This window comes from Glossina fuscipes, unplaced genomic scaffold (genome assembly GCF_014805625.2).
Source record: "Glossina fuscipes isolate IAEA_lab_2018 unplaced genomic scaffold, Yale_Gfus_2 116, whole genome shotgun sequence".
Taxonomy (NCBI): domain Eukaryota; kingdom Metazoa; phylum Arthropoda; class Insecta; order Diptera; family Glossinidae; genus Glossina; species Glossina fuscipes.
This window is the reverse complement of record NW_023998459.1, coordinates 1,042,882-1,058,427: the sequence shown is the minus strand read 5'-3', so window position 1 is coordinate 1,058,427 and position 15,546 is coordinate 1,042,882. Positions and strand designations below refer to the sequence as shown.

The 15,546-nt window shown below is 33.8% G+C and overlaps 1 long non-coding RNA gene across 2 annotated transcripts in view; it reads left to right on the top strand.

Moving 5' to 3' along the window:
• Nucleotides 1-13,540, top strand: part of LOC119640265 — a 77,404-nt gene extending 63,864 nt beyond the window's left edge. For both annotated transcript variants that reach the window (XR_005247637.1, XR_005247636.1), the window contains exons 3-4: nt 12,856-12,970; nt 13,037-13,540. This is a non-coding gene — a long non-coding RNA (uncharacterized LOC119640265). The remainder of the gene's footprint in view (nt 1-12,855; nt 12,971-13,036) is intronic.
• Nucleotides 13,541-15,546: the final 2,006 nt, after the last annotated feature.

The window sequence follows — 15,546 nt, the reverse complement described above, 5'->3', positions numbered from 1 at the left end:
ATTTTCGCCTTTGTCAAAGAAAAACTGTAAAATGTACCGAATTTTCTGTTTGTTCACTTTCATTTTTAACACGCTATAACTGACAACTGAATGCACCAAACAAAATACAACAAAAGAATTTTTTTTACTGCGAAATGTCACCTTTCCAACGAGCATAAATATGAAATTGTTTGATCGATGCTTTACGAGAAATCTATCAGTGCAGCCATCTACCGAAAAAATAATGGATTTCTTTTTCCCCAATATAATATCAGGCCCAGTAATATTCGTTTCCAAAATGTTAATGGCCTAAACTCAAAAATTCGCTCCACTTGCCTAATTTCGGTCAGCAAGGAGTTTTCCTATTTGGCTTTCACCGACACCTGATTGAGCCTGATTACCACTCATCGCAAATTCGTCACAATTCTATCCTCTTCTTCCGTCAATTGGCTTGACGGTCCATTGAATCATTCTTATGTGTCAAGCCCAACTTCCTTTAATAAACAATACGATTTTAATAAAACCGATATCTTACTATTTACATCTTATCTTTCGCACATTATACTTCATTTTTCGGTTGGGAATATTGAAATCTTTGTTCTATACTGCATTAAACCTAGCTATTTCTGCACCCGTTCCGACCAAGCAAGCTTGCCCTCGAAAAATGTGTGCCCCATGGTTTAACAAGATTATTAAATATTACAAAAATAGGAAAAACAAACTTTTTAAAAAATTTATGAGAAGTTCTTTCTTAAGACTATTTTGCCTATTTTGCTGCAAGGCATATATTGGATTATCCCAACCACCAATCTTATTGCAGATATCTTCAGTCGATAAACTGCTTGTTAACCCTAATTATTTTTTTATGGTTGTTAACCCCAAAACAAAAATCTCCATACATCCCTCGCATGCATCTTTCAATGGCTCCGAGTCGTCTGGTGATATTAAAACTGCTAACTCCAATTTAATTATTAACTATCCGTATCTAATAAATAACTCGGTATCGACTTCTAACTTTGTCATTTTAAAAAATGACGTTGTAGATGGTTTAAGGTCTGATGGGATTCCATCATATATATTTAAATCATGATCTGTCGAGCTATGTGGTATTATTTCAATGATCAGTCCTTGATATCAGATGTTTTTCCTTTGTGTTGGAAGAGTAGTTTCCTTTTTCCGCTTCACAAAATTCACATCACGTGTGAATGGCTTATTACTCAGTATTTAGCTTTTGCTATCAAATCTTATGTTTTTCCATTCCAAAATGGCTTCCTAAAAGAAATATCAGCTGCCACGAACGTCCTAGAGTTTACTTGCCTCGTTTTGAAGGGTTCTACTAGTGGTTCTCGCGCGCATGTCGATATACTGATGTTAGTAGAGCGTTTGACTTAGTTAACCATAACTTACTGATCTTCAAACTTTATGGCTCTGGATTCCATTTCTACTTAGTGAAATCGATAAGCCCTTATCTGCATAACAGACAATTCAAAGTTCTGTTTAATTTCATAAGCTCGGATGGATGTTTCGTGACGTCTGGCGTCCCTCAAAGCAGCTACAAGTGTTGTGTAGAAGTTGAAAAGCAATTCTTGCGGTTTTCCCTAAGGAGTTTGGAGTGGGACCCGCTTGTCTCTCTTCCTTCTTGCGAGAAAAGGTTGTGTCTGTTATCCTTACCGTCCAACGTAAATTTATCGTTGGTTTTTCCTTCTTAATTAACTTAATTAATATTACTACGGATTCGTACACATTACATGGTGAGATAAACTTTAGTGTCCTTAAACGTTCCTCTAGGCACTTTAAGTTTAATGAATGTAAATACAATTATGCGCTGTTTAATCCATTCAGAGTTGTTTGCAGCAACCTAAAGACGTCTATCGCTTAATCTCAATATTGATTGGTAAAGTCTATCAAAGCAACTACGCTTAATGTACAATTTGCTATGTGGCATTTAAAGTAACTTGCAATCTTACATCTTACTGTGATTCGAAAATTAACTGATGTTGTTTACTGCGATCGTTTGGCAAGCTCTTACATGCTTCCTATGGGTTAGGGACTGCAACTTCTGCATCCAATTCTACACTGAGAAAGACGGTTCAATCAGGGCTAATATTGACGTTGATGAGCGGAGACTTGGCTTTATTCTCGTTTTCATTTAGGCCGTTTGCGTTATAAAATGATTACGCCAGATCAAAAGCTAGAGCTAGAAAGTCTATCAAATAGTTTTAAGTATTATAACACATTTACCGAAGAGTAATTAGCAGAAAAGATAAAAAATGTATAAATAAATATGCAAGTGAAATATATTGAGATAATCGTTTATCATTTCCATCAATTAATCATTTGCAAATAATCATTTGCATTTAACAGCATGGCTGGAAATATTTATCTCACTTAACTGTATGAAATGGTGGGAAATATTTCTTGAAAACATCTCTGCTCTCTCCATTCTCAACAAAAGGGAATTTTTTATAAACGATCTAACAAAAAAGCTAAGAATAGATTTGTGGAACGTTTACATAAAACTGAAATAAGAAATGGCAAGGAACGACCATTTGATAATAAAAGTTTAATAAGTTGAACAAGAAAAGAGTAACTTCAAGGAAAATAAGAGCATACTGGATTTAGTGTTTTAATATTTCCTTAGTTTTAACAAAGTTAAGTTTTTCTTTTGCAGCTGCACAGGACCGATCCTTATGATTTTATGTCCATTTTTTATGTATTCATGTATTATGTATGTATATTATGTGTAAAAGGGGCTTATATAAATATATAATATATAAATACATAACTACAGATTTAAATTAAGTTTATAATGGTGTAGGCCTACAGGGGAGCCAGCCAATCAAAACAATCGGCAACGCGCATATCACGACACTGTACTGTAGCGACTGTTGGTGCGCAGCCTCTCCGCGCCCTGAATCCAGAGCTGGGCGCGTTTATTAGCGATAATTGGACGGTTACGGAACAATCAAATAGGGGATGATTTGCCCAAGAAGACCTGTAAAATATATTTATGAGTAGCAAGAAGAAAACCTGTAAAATATATGGACAGTCGTATATCAGCTGTCTGCTTGCCTTCTATTGTAGACTCCATTGATAATTTTTTTTATAGTTTCCTTGTTGGGACCACATCTATCGTAGACGACAGCTTATATATTAAGGCTGATCTCCTCGGCAAATTTTGAATTACCTTTCAGTTTATCTGCAGCACCTCTATAACGAGTGATGGGGTGGGTGCTGATTAGCATGTTGACGGCGTTCAACGCGCTCCAAAGACGAGGTGAACATATGGCACTTGCATCAATTCACACCTGTTAAAGCCACGTACTTGAAAAGGGAAACTGATAATAGAAAAATTCTGTGATAAGAATGGCTGCCGAAATAAAGCCTGCCCAACTAAACAATAATCGCTTTAGTACCAGAAAACCTGAGTTATTAAGCAAACTAGAAGGGAGTGGTGATGATGTCAATGCAATATTAATACCCGGTAAAAACGGAGCAATCAGCGTATCATACCATAAGTAAGTGATAAGGTCAACATCCGTACACACACACCGACAAACTTTATTGCAATTCACACTTTTTCAAAGATCAATCAAACATCCGCTTGAACACCGTCTATTGATTTCTTAGACAATGTCTGCCTTAATGCAAAACGGCAACTTTTCATATTGTACTCCGTGTGAAATTTCTTTTCGCAACACAGTAAGCCCAGTTGCATGAGCAGATAATTAGTAATACGCCGTTTTTGTTTAATTTGCACCGCATAATGCACAGTTTATTGGTACAAAGCCACAGCCAATTCCAAAGCTTCTGACGATGAATGAGCTACGAGGGCACATTTTAGAGCAGTAAATACTAAAAGCAACAAATGATTGTCACCTTGAAATTCCTTTAAAAAAAACTAATTTATGTATATAAAGTGACACGTTTTAAACAAGAATAATTACATTAATGATTTCCATAAAACCCTTTAATTTATTTGAATCTCTAAGCGAATCAAACATTTGTAGCAGACACGGCTTCTGAATTAGATAGAAACAATCTTATTAGAAACAATCGATTCGTTAGTGCTAAGAGTCTGTAAAAATACGATCAGCATAATTTTTTACTGGGTTTTTTAAAAAGCAAGGCTAGCTTAGGGGCAAAGTCTTGACTCGTTGTGTAAGCTGTTTTATCAGTTGCATTTTCCATATAATCTTCGCCTTCTTCAACCTCTTCAGTGGTATCGTTATGATGATCGTCATATAATTCATCTTCTTCATCATATGTCTCATCTATGTTGCCTTCATTGTAATCTTCATCACCTCCATCTCCGTTCTCCTCATCTAAGTCCTCATCATCTTCGATTTCTGACTGATCTTCGAGCATTTCTTCCAAGACATCCGGATTTTTAAAACACCGCATAGCATTCTTAATAGGTTCGCAATTGCTACGTCCAAACTAAAGAGATTTATGTGATACGTAGCCTATTAAAATAACTTTGCGTGACTCTTTCTTTGCCTGATTGCTATCTAAAATTAGTTTTCTTAACCTAAGTGTATTTTTCAAATCGGTTATTAACACCAAAGCGCCGTCAACGCCAAATTCGTTGAAACCCAAATTCACTATTTCCAACTCATGATGATTCTCAATCGCAAAAATTAATCTTTTCACGACAATTGCATGTGCATCGAATTCCCTTTTTTATTTCGTAAGTCAGCCCCTGCGTTTCATTTTTTATGTGCAACAATTTCATGTGCAGAGTTACAAAAAAATTGCATTTCATTGGCGTTATTAATAGAAATATGACAATAATATCGTTCATATGATTTCTTCTTACGCCTGTGTGGAACCTAAGGATAATGGATAATTATAGGACCACAAGAAGAAGAAAGAAATATCAATAGCGAGACCCTTCGCTACGAAAAAACATAGTAAATTTATGCAGGTAGAGACACGTCTTATCCTCACGAAAAGTTGAACATTTTAACATAGTTTTTAATTTTTAAATGAATCTATTGCCATTACAACGTCCCTTCTGAAGTTTAAAGCATCAATAGCTACCTTAACAATAAAAACAAGTAAACGAGCCAAAAGATGATATAGACGTATCTGAACACTTAAAAAATCCAAAAACTGCACTAAAGTTGCTCTTGAAATTAAACTGAAAGGTATAAGAAGCAACACAAAAAAAGGACTGGGAAGCCACCCAAGGTATCACGACAAAAATTGTGTAACATGTTACATGTGTGAGAAATATGAAGGATCAGTACGCCCAGAAAGTAAGGAACCATTTCACTCAGAAATTACCACAAACGTTCAGCAGCCACGTAAGTGAACGCTTTATTTTTTGTGAATTTTTATTGTTTTCCGCATTTTTTTCGTTTATTGAATTACTTTCTATATGAAATTAATAAATAAATAATTAGAGAATGTATTTTTATGAAAACAATTGTAACACAGCGTAAAAAGAACGGATTATATTTAAAAAAAGGGAACTTAACAGGAGTGAAAGCGACAAAAGGATTTCCTATTTGGTATAGCTACCAATTTTATCAAAGAAACACTTATTAGATGTTATGTATTGAGAGATGACAAATCAATGAATAATAGAATCCAATTTCATATTTCTGCAGTTCGTCGAAGGAGCGCTTTATAAGATGGAAAAAGATTCGTATCACTATGTTTTTGGGCCAAAAAGGTAATTTGCTTTATATGTAGCGATACGAATAAAAATATCGGGTGATTTCACAGTGTGAAAAATCCACTCAAACTAAAGAAGAGAGTAAAACACAGTAGTCATGTTCGCTCGTTAACACATATCATACGGTAAAGATTTTTTTTTCAATATTTTATATAGACCTTAAGAATGCAATATTTTCTTTTTCTCATTTATATTTCGCTTTCTTGAGTTATTTCTCGTTACGTATAAAATCTCACGCCTGCCTTTTTAGTGTATAAAATTTGCTATGTTCCTTGCAAAAATAGCGTTGCATATGTAAAGGAAATATGTGCAGTTAGAAAATACGAAACGCGGTCTAAACAGAAACGACTGCGAAGGAGAAGTTAACAAGAACCATTCGTTTGATTAGATGGTTAATTTAACGACAAGATGTTGAGGACAAACTTTAATATCTGTGCAGATTTAATGGTTAAGCAATTTTAATAAATGTTTTTGTTGTCGATTCCATCTACGTAGAAAATTTTACACTTGGTTACCTTATTTTGCCAAAGTTGTGCATGTAGTTTTAATTAATATTTGAGATATTATAATTGAATACAATAATAAATTACGAAGACGCGATTTGATTATTAAAAGATGTGAATTAATAATAAACATTAGTCGCCTATTCTATTTCATTGGTATATTTATAAAGAAGATAATAATTTTGAGTGTTAGTCAAATGATCTGTTCCTGAAGAATTATCCCAAATTTTGGGGTTTTTACGTTTACTAGTCCCTACGCAACTGCTTACGTACATAGCTTTGTACATTTACTATTATATAATGCCTATCTTATAGCAACTCAAGCGTTTTGTAATCGGAATTGTAATAATATATTTCATAAGAAATTCACAGAATAGTATTCAGCTTTTGATCGTTAGTTTCCATACCTTTTGCACGCCACCTGCGTGCAATAACAATAATTGATATATTTGCGCATCTATTACCATTATCCATATTCTCCATTCTATATAAACTATATCACTAATACATGCATTCATACTTAGTTTTATCCAAAATAAAAAAACCTAAAGAATCTAAAAAAGCAATGGCAAATATAATATAAATTAATATGGCGACACACGTACTTGTTGCTGTAATACCGCCAATATGAACAAAGCAGGTGTACACTAAATGTACGTTATTTGGTAGATTTATCCAGAGGCTACAAATTGTTAATTTATTTCAAAACAATTGTAGATCTCTAATCAACTTTTGCATTATGTTGACTTCATTCGTTCAATAATTCATTCACTCCTTCAACTTATTCTCAACATTCACGCATAAGATTACACGCCAATATTTTCAAAAGAGATAAACGCATATAACAATTGCAGGAGCAGTCTTAACTATTGACAAATTTTTAGCCGACAATCTGGTCAATGGTTCATGATAATCTTCATCATCGCTTGACTCTCCATTGCTAAATTAAACGATCTTACGTGCAAGCTTAAGTAAGTCTTTCCACAGAGTTTTATAAGATTACAGCATACTTTCGCCAACTGTTGAATAGCTGAATTATGACGATGCGCCGTGATGAATTAAAGATATGCATAATTTGTGCTGAGTGTTATTACAATATGACTTTTCCCATAATATAAATTCACACTTTCTTGCCCTGGAAGTCTTTCATTTCTTTTTTCTCGTTTAACGTAAGTTTCTTTGACAAAGTTTACTGCTACTTACTAATACTTCAAGTTTTGCTGAAAAGTTACCTTTATCATCTTTATGGCCAGATTTTGAAGACGATTTTAGTTCACTGAATATATTTTGCAAAATAAGGAAACATGTATTACGCTATTGTAGCTGACAAATTTCATTTTTTCACACCTTTCATCTTTTTCGTCGCCAGATTTGTCATCTTTTTTCTTATCTTTTTCATCTTTGTGACTGGATTTCTTGCCGTCCTTACTTTTTTTGATTTACGTTCTTTCGAAGATCCCTCCTCTTTCTAAGTAGAAATTGATGCTAAGTAAATAAAAAATACAAATTCGTATCATTTCTAAAAGGCTATTGTATGTAAAAATACGTACTTGTCTTTTGCCTGTAGTCTGGAGCCTATATAACAAAAAAAAATTTAATATAAAATAACTTCACGAAATTTCATTTCATAAGCTATAAAACTCGTTTACCTCATCATGTAATAATTGTTGTTCATCCTCTCCAATACTCAAATTAATACGTTCCGAAAACTTGTGAGCTTTTAAAGTTTTTATATTGTAAGAAACCTTATTACAATTATCACAAATTTGCGGCAAGTCGGAATCGTGCTTTTCTTCATCACTTGCCGCTAAGCTTTTGCTGATACCTATTACAAAAGCTTCTTCCAATTCCGTCTCAATTAGCATTTCTGCCGTATTTGATGTTCCGTTCGATTCGCTTTCTCCTTTAACAGATATTTCCATTAATTCCACTAAATTATGCGGTGATTCGAGTTTTTCAGGTTCGATTTTAATTTGTATTTCATCTAATTGACACATAAAAAAAGCATTTATTAGAAAAAAAAAAAATTATTTATAAACATAGCCATTTGGTTGCGCCTAAGTTTATTTTCAATTTATAAACAACCATTTGGTTGCGCCTAAGTTTATTTTCAAAGCAGACCTCACTCAACACATTTTCTCTTATTCATACATATATATGTAAAACATATGGAATACATTTTAAAAAGCATTTGATTTCGGGTAGTCTAAGAATTTATTTCATTAGTTTAAAAGAATGAAAAATACTTTAGTTTCTACTGTTGACCCTTAAATACTCTATAGCATGCTACAGGTATTCGTGTAACGACTTTTTAAATTGAAGCGTTGACAATAACAGCGTAAGTTTAGCTATTTCCATAAACTGTCTTCCTCGTGTGCGGATGTTTGTGCGACGCGCATGCCACAAACATTGTAAGTCTTTGCTGTTCTAAAACAATCTCCGCTTCATTTAAGTAACTGCAATTTGTTTGTTTATTGTTTATACGCATAAAGTTCGCTCGTTATCAGAAGTGGTGTTTTGTACCCATAAAGTGTCAATGCACTGTTGATGCTTTTTATTTTATAGACATTGGACATAGTTTATATTATAGTAGTTCTTGTTTGTGAACGATGTGCAGACTTTACTGGGATCGTTCAATTACGCACCTTTAGCAATGAATGGGTGATATAGCGAATTCGAATGAAAAACACATGCAATTGTTTATAAATAAATGGGTAGTGGGCGATTATATTGATACTACTTTTAAAGGGCAGATCCGCCTGAGTAGCCGAAGGGGAGGAATCTCGACTAGCAAGTCAATGGTCGTGGGTTCGAATCTCAAGTGCGGTAGAGTTTTTAATAAAAAAAGGCCGATAGCCTTAGATGCTAGTGCTTTTTAAAAAGAGTTTAGTCTTAGAATTTATTTCTGTGGCGAAATTAATAATAATAATAATAATAATACTTTTAAAGGAACTGGAGCCAATTAAAATGGAAACATTTTTTACGCCCTCCGTTATATTTCTGTTAGCTGGTATTAGTTTCGTACTCATTGTCGCTCTGCATTTAAACATTCTTTTGCTATACAAAATCACTAAGAATAAAGAACTTCCCAGCCAGCAACAACAAAAAACGTTACAAAATCCAAATTCACAATGTAATGTTTCGACAAGAGGTATCGCCGTTAATATAATAATCAACCAAACGACTATAATTTGAACGCCAGTCATGAGAATTTCTCTCAACATCACATATGGCTAGGGTGCATAATGTGCTCAATGAAACACCTCCTAAATCTAAGTTGAGCAACAAGTTGGAAAAACTGGAATATCCACGCGGTGATATATTATACGCACTGTCTTTGGGTCAAGGAGCCTTTGGTGTTTTTCAGGTTAAAGCTAGGAACAAAAGTGAGACCGAATCTATCAACGCTTCTAACTCCAACATGTGAATACCAAACCAATAACTTTATCCAAATGACGCTGCTATAATCGTCAATATATATCGGTAGGAGGCAAGTTAAAACAAATAGACAATCTTCGGTAATATTTTCAATTATTTCCATGTAGTGTACACATTTAACTTTTACAAGTCCTTTTGTTTGATAACGACATCGTTGATATTACTACAAAAAAATTAATCCGTCAGGTCAGGTGGTGTTCACCATATTTATTTTACAATTAACCATTTTGGACGCATATTTTTCATTCATTATTCACTTCCTCACTCATTTACACATTCACTCATTTGTCATTCATTTTCTAACAACAGAAGGGAGCTATTTAATCAGAAAGAGTTAGTATTTTAGAATTAATAAATAAGCATGAGGGCGTGAAACTATGAGATATTTCTTTGCAGCACGTTGCTGAAAATATTGTTTATTTATATTTGGAAACAATTTACTCCGTGAAATATAATTTTATTACTCTCGGCAAATTCAAAAGAAAAAATCGATATGAAAAAGTTTGAATCTAAATATTTTTTGTCTTTTTTTTTTATAAATTTGAAAAGTCAAAACATCGCATTTTATTTGCTACTATTCTTTTTTTAATATTTTTATATAAGCATTTTAAGCACAATTAAAATAATTAACCCTATATTAAAAAACAAAAAAAAGACGATATCCAACAAAGGAATTAAGTTAACAATTTTAAGTTTTATGGAACTAGAAAAAATTATTCAATTAAATTGCTCCCCTACAGCTCTTATAACTAATATAAGCAAAATAACTTACTGCCTATGCAAACTCTAGGAACGCTACATGGCTCCCAAGCTTCGTCGGAACCATCGGTACACTCCTTGATGCCGTTACATTTCGCATTGCCATTGATACAAGCACCGTAGCCAAAATGAAATGCTATTTCAGGGCAATCGAAACCAACACAAAGCTCCAAAATTTCATCCGAACCATCACTGCAATCTTTTGCTCCATCACATATACTATGCGTGCTAATGTTTGATTGTGAGCATTGAAAATAACATTTATCGAACAAGAAAGATGATTATTTTCAGTTGAGTCGAATTTTGCATTCCATAATTTTGCTAGGATTTAGGTAATAATATCAACCAATCAAAAATCCTATTTGTCACTAGAGAATGTTCTTATGAAAATTCACTTGAAATTCGATGTTAGTCGACTGAAAGTTAAAAATTCAAGGGCAGCGATCTCAAAATTTCGAGAAAAATAGGAATTAAGTACAGTTAGATTTAAGTCGTTTTAATAGTGATTTTATTCAAACGAAAAAAAATCTTTTTATGCACATAAAATTTTCGATTCCCTTTTGAATATTACTCTTGAGCATCAGTAGCGGGCGCTTATACCGCCAAGCAAAATTTGGTTAAAAGATGCCCGCTGCGGCATTATCCCTTAATTCGTTCGCGAACACTTCGTTTAATTAACATTTTTTTTGCGAGCATTAGAGCAATGAACGGTTGTCTCAAGAATCGTGTGATGATAAACTAAATCCGTTTTAAAAATTGGTAATTATCAATTTCTGGGATGATTTGTGTTTCTATTGCTAACAATTGACATAGCGGTTTTGAGTTATTTTTGAGAAGCCTACTTTGCATACATAAACTGAAGAGCCGTTTTCCTCATTCTCCAAAGCAGATTGACTGTTTCATCGCTCACGCCAATATTTTTTGTCGCTATTGTAAAAGAAAGTATCCCATTTGCGTAAGTAAAACCCACCCTTTACAGACCGACTTTGTTTTTTTCCTTCCTTTCCTACTCCGCCAATGATACCATTGGAAAAGTAAATATCAGTTTGGATCCTCTTTGCTTAGAGTTATTTAGTCCGGCTCCACATGGGAAGGTTCTTTCGGGATGGATTCCAGTTTTTCATACGATGCACGGCATACGTGGTGAAGTAAATGTTATCGTTAAAGTGGATATTTTTTGGGATGTGAATAAATTTCGACAAAGCTTTTGCGGTGTACCGTTTTTCCACTTATATAATTTTAATAAGTCTTATACGCATTTTAGCCACAGCCTTCGAATTGCTTAACTATTTAGATGACCCATTCGAGCTCGTCATAAAGTGTGGTGCGCTGCTATATTACGCAATAACTGGACTGAATATGATGTCGACAATGCCCTCGATTATATACAAACTCTTTTATTTTTCAAGTTAATTGAATTCTGCCATCTGATCGGCAAATGCTTTAGTTTTGTTTGTCTCCTATTAGCTATTATTCATGAGTTTTGCTTGTTAATTTCAGACGGTGATTGCGAAAGTTTTCTACCTTTAATGGTTGAATTTCTTAACAGTACAGATTTGGATGATTTGGTGACTAATAAATCGTTTCAGTATTTACTTCAATTAATTTATGAATACATACACGACACTTATAAAAATTCAGAACCATATTTATAGCAAAATGAAAATTCTTAATTAATGAATTCATAGAAATAGTAAAAACTTTATTACAAATAAAAATGAAAAACCATATTTTTGCTAATTATCAAACTTAATCTTTATTGGATCAAGTCTTTTTCTCGTTAATCATAAAGAAATATTTTGCAAAGTTTTCAAGTTATCAAATGTCTTTATGTCATTATAATAATTCTTCATTTGCCTCTACGTACGGAGTAAGTAAGTAAGAATTTGGTTCCATTTGAGAGTCAGAATTTGGTGGCAATTGAGAAAATATTGAAAAAGCGCATATGAATTTGGTCACATCTAAGAGCAATTGAAAAAGGGTGTATGAATTTGATCACATCTGAGAGCAATTGAAAAAGCGAGTCTGTATTTGTTGAGAATTGAGAAATTGAAAACTAAAGCATTGTCTGCAGTTGCTGGGCTTAACTTATAGTAAAACTCTTTATAGTGGATTAGCACGCTTTGATGCAAACAAAAAGTTTGTTTCTCTCTAGCCAACTTTAATAAAAGATACAGAGAAAAACAAATATTAAAATAAAGAAATATAATAAAAAGTAGTTGACAGCTTAGCATCATTCACTTTATACGGGTAGGTCCATAAACGCCAAAATAACAGCTGACTGACAAAAAAAGAGACTATTCAAAGCATTTTTATTTACTGAATATTGTTTTATTTTGTACTATCGAGAAAATTTTTGGGGTGCTATCGTCCCGCGCCCTAACGATTAAAATAACATAGAAAATATTAAGAAAAAGTGTAAAAAAAGGATTTGCAAACACGTGGATAATTTCTTTACAAAATAAAAAATAGTAAATTTTAATTTTTTTTTAGATATTAAGTTGTTAATGTCTTGTAAGAAGTGGACCTCATTGGAAAAGCCACCGTTATCTAGGCCCGTATTGACGTTGTTGAAAGTATGGGTTTTGAATTAATGACACCTGTTCAGGTAACCTTAATACATACACCAAATTCATTGCGATATTAAAGGAAATTTTTATATTTCTAATCAAAGGCTACTGCTATACCGTTACTATTGTCACGCAAAGATGTTTCTGCGGAGGCTGTAACTGGCTCAGAAAAACAGCATTTTTAGTGTCTTTATTGGAAATGTTAAGTCGCTGTGGACTCCTAAAGAAATTGGCGCTAAAATTATCTCACCCACAACAGAATTGGCTTTACAAATCTCGGAGGTATCAGAAAACACCGAGCTATAACCAATCAGCAGGTGTTAGAGGCATACTTTGGTGTTTCAGACTCAGCTGCAACGTGTTCATATTTCATTTATGTATTCTGACGAACAGAAAATTATGATCTACTTGTTTGCCATTCCTGGAAGAAAAACATTAAAAGGACTCAATGATCACAAAAATCTATCCATCTAAACGATCTACAAAGTCTTGCTCTAAACGCAAGGCTTTCTCCGTTCTGTGGTTTCACGTTTTTCCGCCTGGGTAACGCTTTGAGGTGCCGTGATGCGTTCAAGAGGAGATAAATGCTTTTTTTTTATACAATTATATATATAAGATTATATATTCATAGACGAGTCGACTTGTGTTCAGTGTAGTGCGTGTTTTCTATTCGTCTGCGTTTTTTCAATTGTTTCGGTGTTTTCGGTGTTTTTGTGTATTTAACTTCTGTCTTTTCAGTGTTATTGCTAAAACTGGTTAACGCGGATATCGCGTATGTGCTTTTGTTTCGTCTATATATAATAAAAAATAGAAAACAAAAAAACAAAATAAAAAAAAAAAAAAAAAAAATTGAAAACATTTGACACTTTTCTTTAGTAGTTCCCAACCTTCTTGCACAGTTCCCAAACCTTTTCAAGTGAGTGGTTATTTCAAAAATAATAATAAATAGACAACAATAAGGCATAATGGCCCTGGGGCCGCCAGACAAAAACCCGAATAGATTTTATCTATTAAGTGATACATCCCCCCAAAGAAAAAAAAAATAAAAAATCAGATTTTCCGGTGTTGCCGATCAGCGATATAATCCCTATTGATAAAAAATATATTGTTGTTTCTTCAACCGATGCTCGAATAACAATTTCCCAAATTAGCCCTTTTGCTATAAAAAAAGCTCTAGATAGTATTAAAACAACATTGATCGACTCGATCTCGATTCTACGCGATGGGAATTTACTGGTCTTCGCTGGGAACCCGCGCGCAACCGAAAAACTGATAAAGGCCAATTCTTTAGCTAATCTATGTGCTATTTCAGCTAAACTACATGAGAAACTTAGCTCGGTTCGAGGCGTAATTTATGCCCCTTGCTTAAAGCATGTGCCGGAAGATGAAATTGTTCGCGAAATGGGCATTCAAGGAGTGACTGAAGCATATAAATTAACCAAACTGAATGATGACGGAAAAACACGCTCTCCTACAGGAAGGATTATTATAACTTTTGATCGCTATCAATTACCGCGAACAGTTGATGTGGCGTGGTATAAATGTAAAGTAGAACTATACATCCCAAATCCTATGAGGTGTAAAAATTGCCAACGCCTTGGTCATACGGCAAAAAGATGCACTAATGCTGCATCTTGTGCTAACTGTGGTCATCCTCCACATACTGAAAGCTGTACCCGTAGTTTCTGCATAAATTGCAATGATCAACACTCAGCGTTAGACAAACAATGCCCACGTTTTGTACAGATGCGTGAAATATTAAAAATCAAAACAGAACATTACTGTAGCGTGGGCGAAGCGCGACGCACATACCGGGAAAGAAATCCATCTGTAGCCCATGGAATTGGCAAAAGTAATACCTATGCTGCTGTTGCCTCGCAAATCGAGCCTAGTAAGACTTTAACTGCAACTGCTTCCAATGAAAAACCTGTTCCACCATTAACCAAAAATTATATTGCGAAACCAGTTACATCACTTGCCAAAGATAATATTGAAAAAACCAAAGCAACTGCAAATATTGAAAAAATCCAAACAACAACATATATGCTAAAATCTAATATACCAAATTCTCCAGAATCTCCAGCTCTCAACTTTACTCAACATATCACAAGTGGTAATGAATCCATTCTTTCATCCATTAATCAACCTTCGAAAACCAAAGCAACTGCAAATATTGAAAAAATTAAAACAACAACACATTTGCTAAAATCTAATATACCAAATTCTCCAGAATCTCCAGCTCTCAACTTTACTCAACAAACTACAAATGGTAATGAATCCATTCTTTCATCCCTCAATCAACCTTCAATTTCAAATTATTCACGTGCGCCAACCCGTTGCGCTTCAAATGTACCAAATCACCTGAATACAGATTATTCTGCTGGTAAGAATAAATCATTCACGAAAAATTCCTATAGTGACCTTCTCGACGGAGACGCTGACATGTCAGCTTAACCCTCCCTCCACTCTGTTTACATGTCATTACAATTAAATAAAGTTTTTAAAATTCTACAATGGAACATTAAGGGACTTATTAATAATTTTGATGAACTCCGTACACTCATAAATGATTTTAATCCAACCTTTTTATCGCTTCAAGAAACCCATTGTAGAA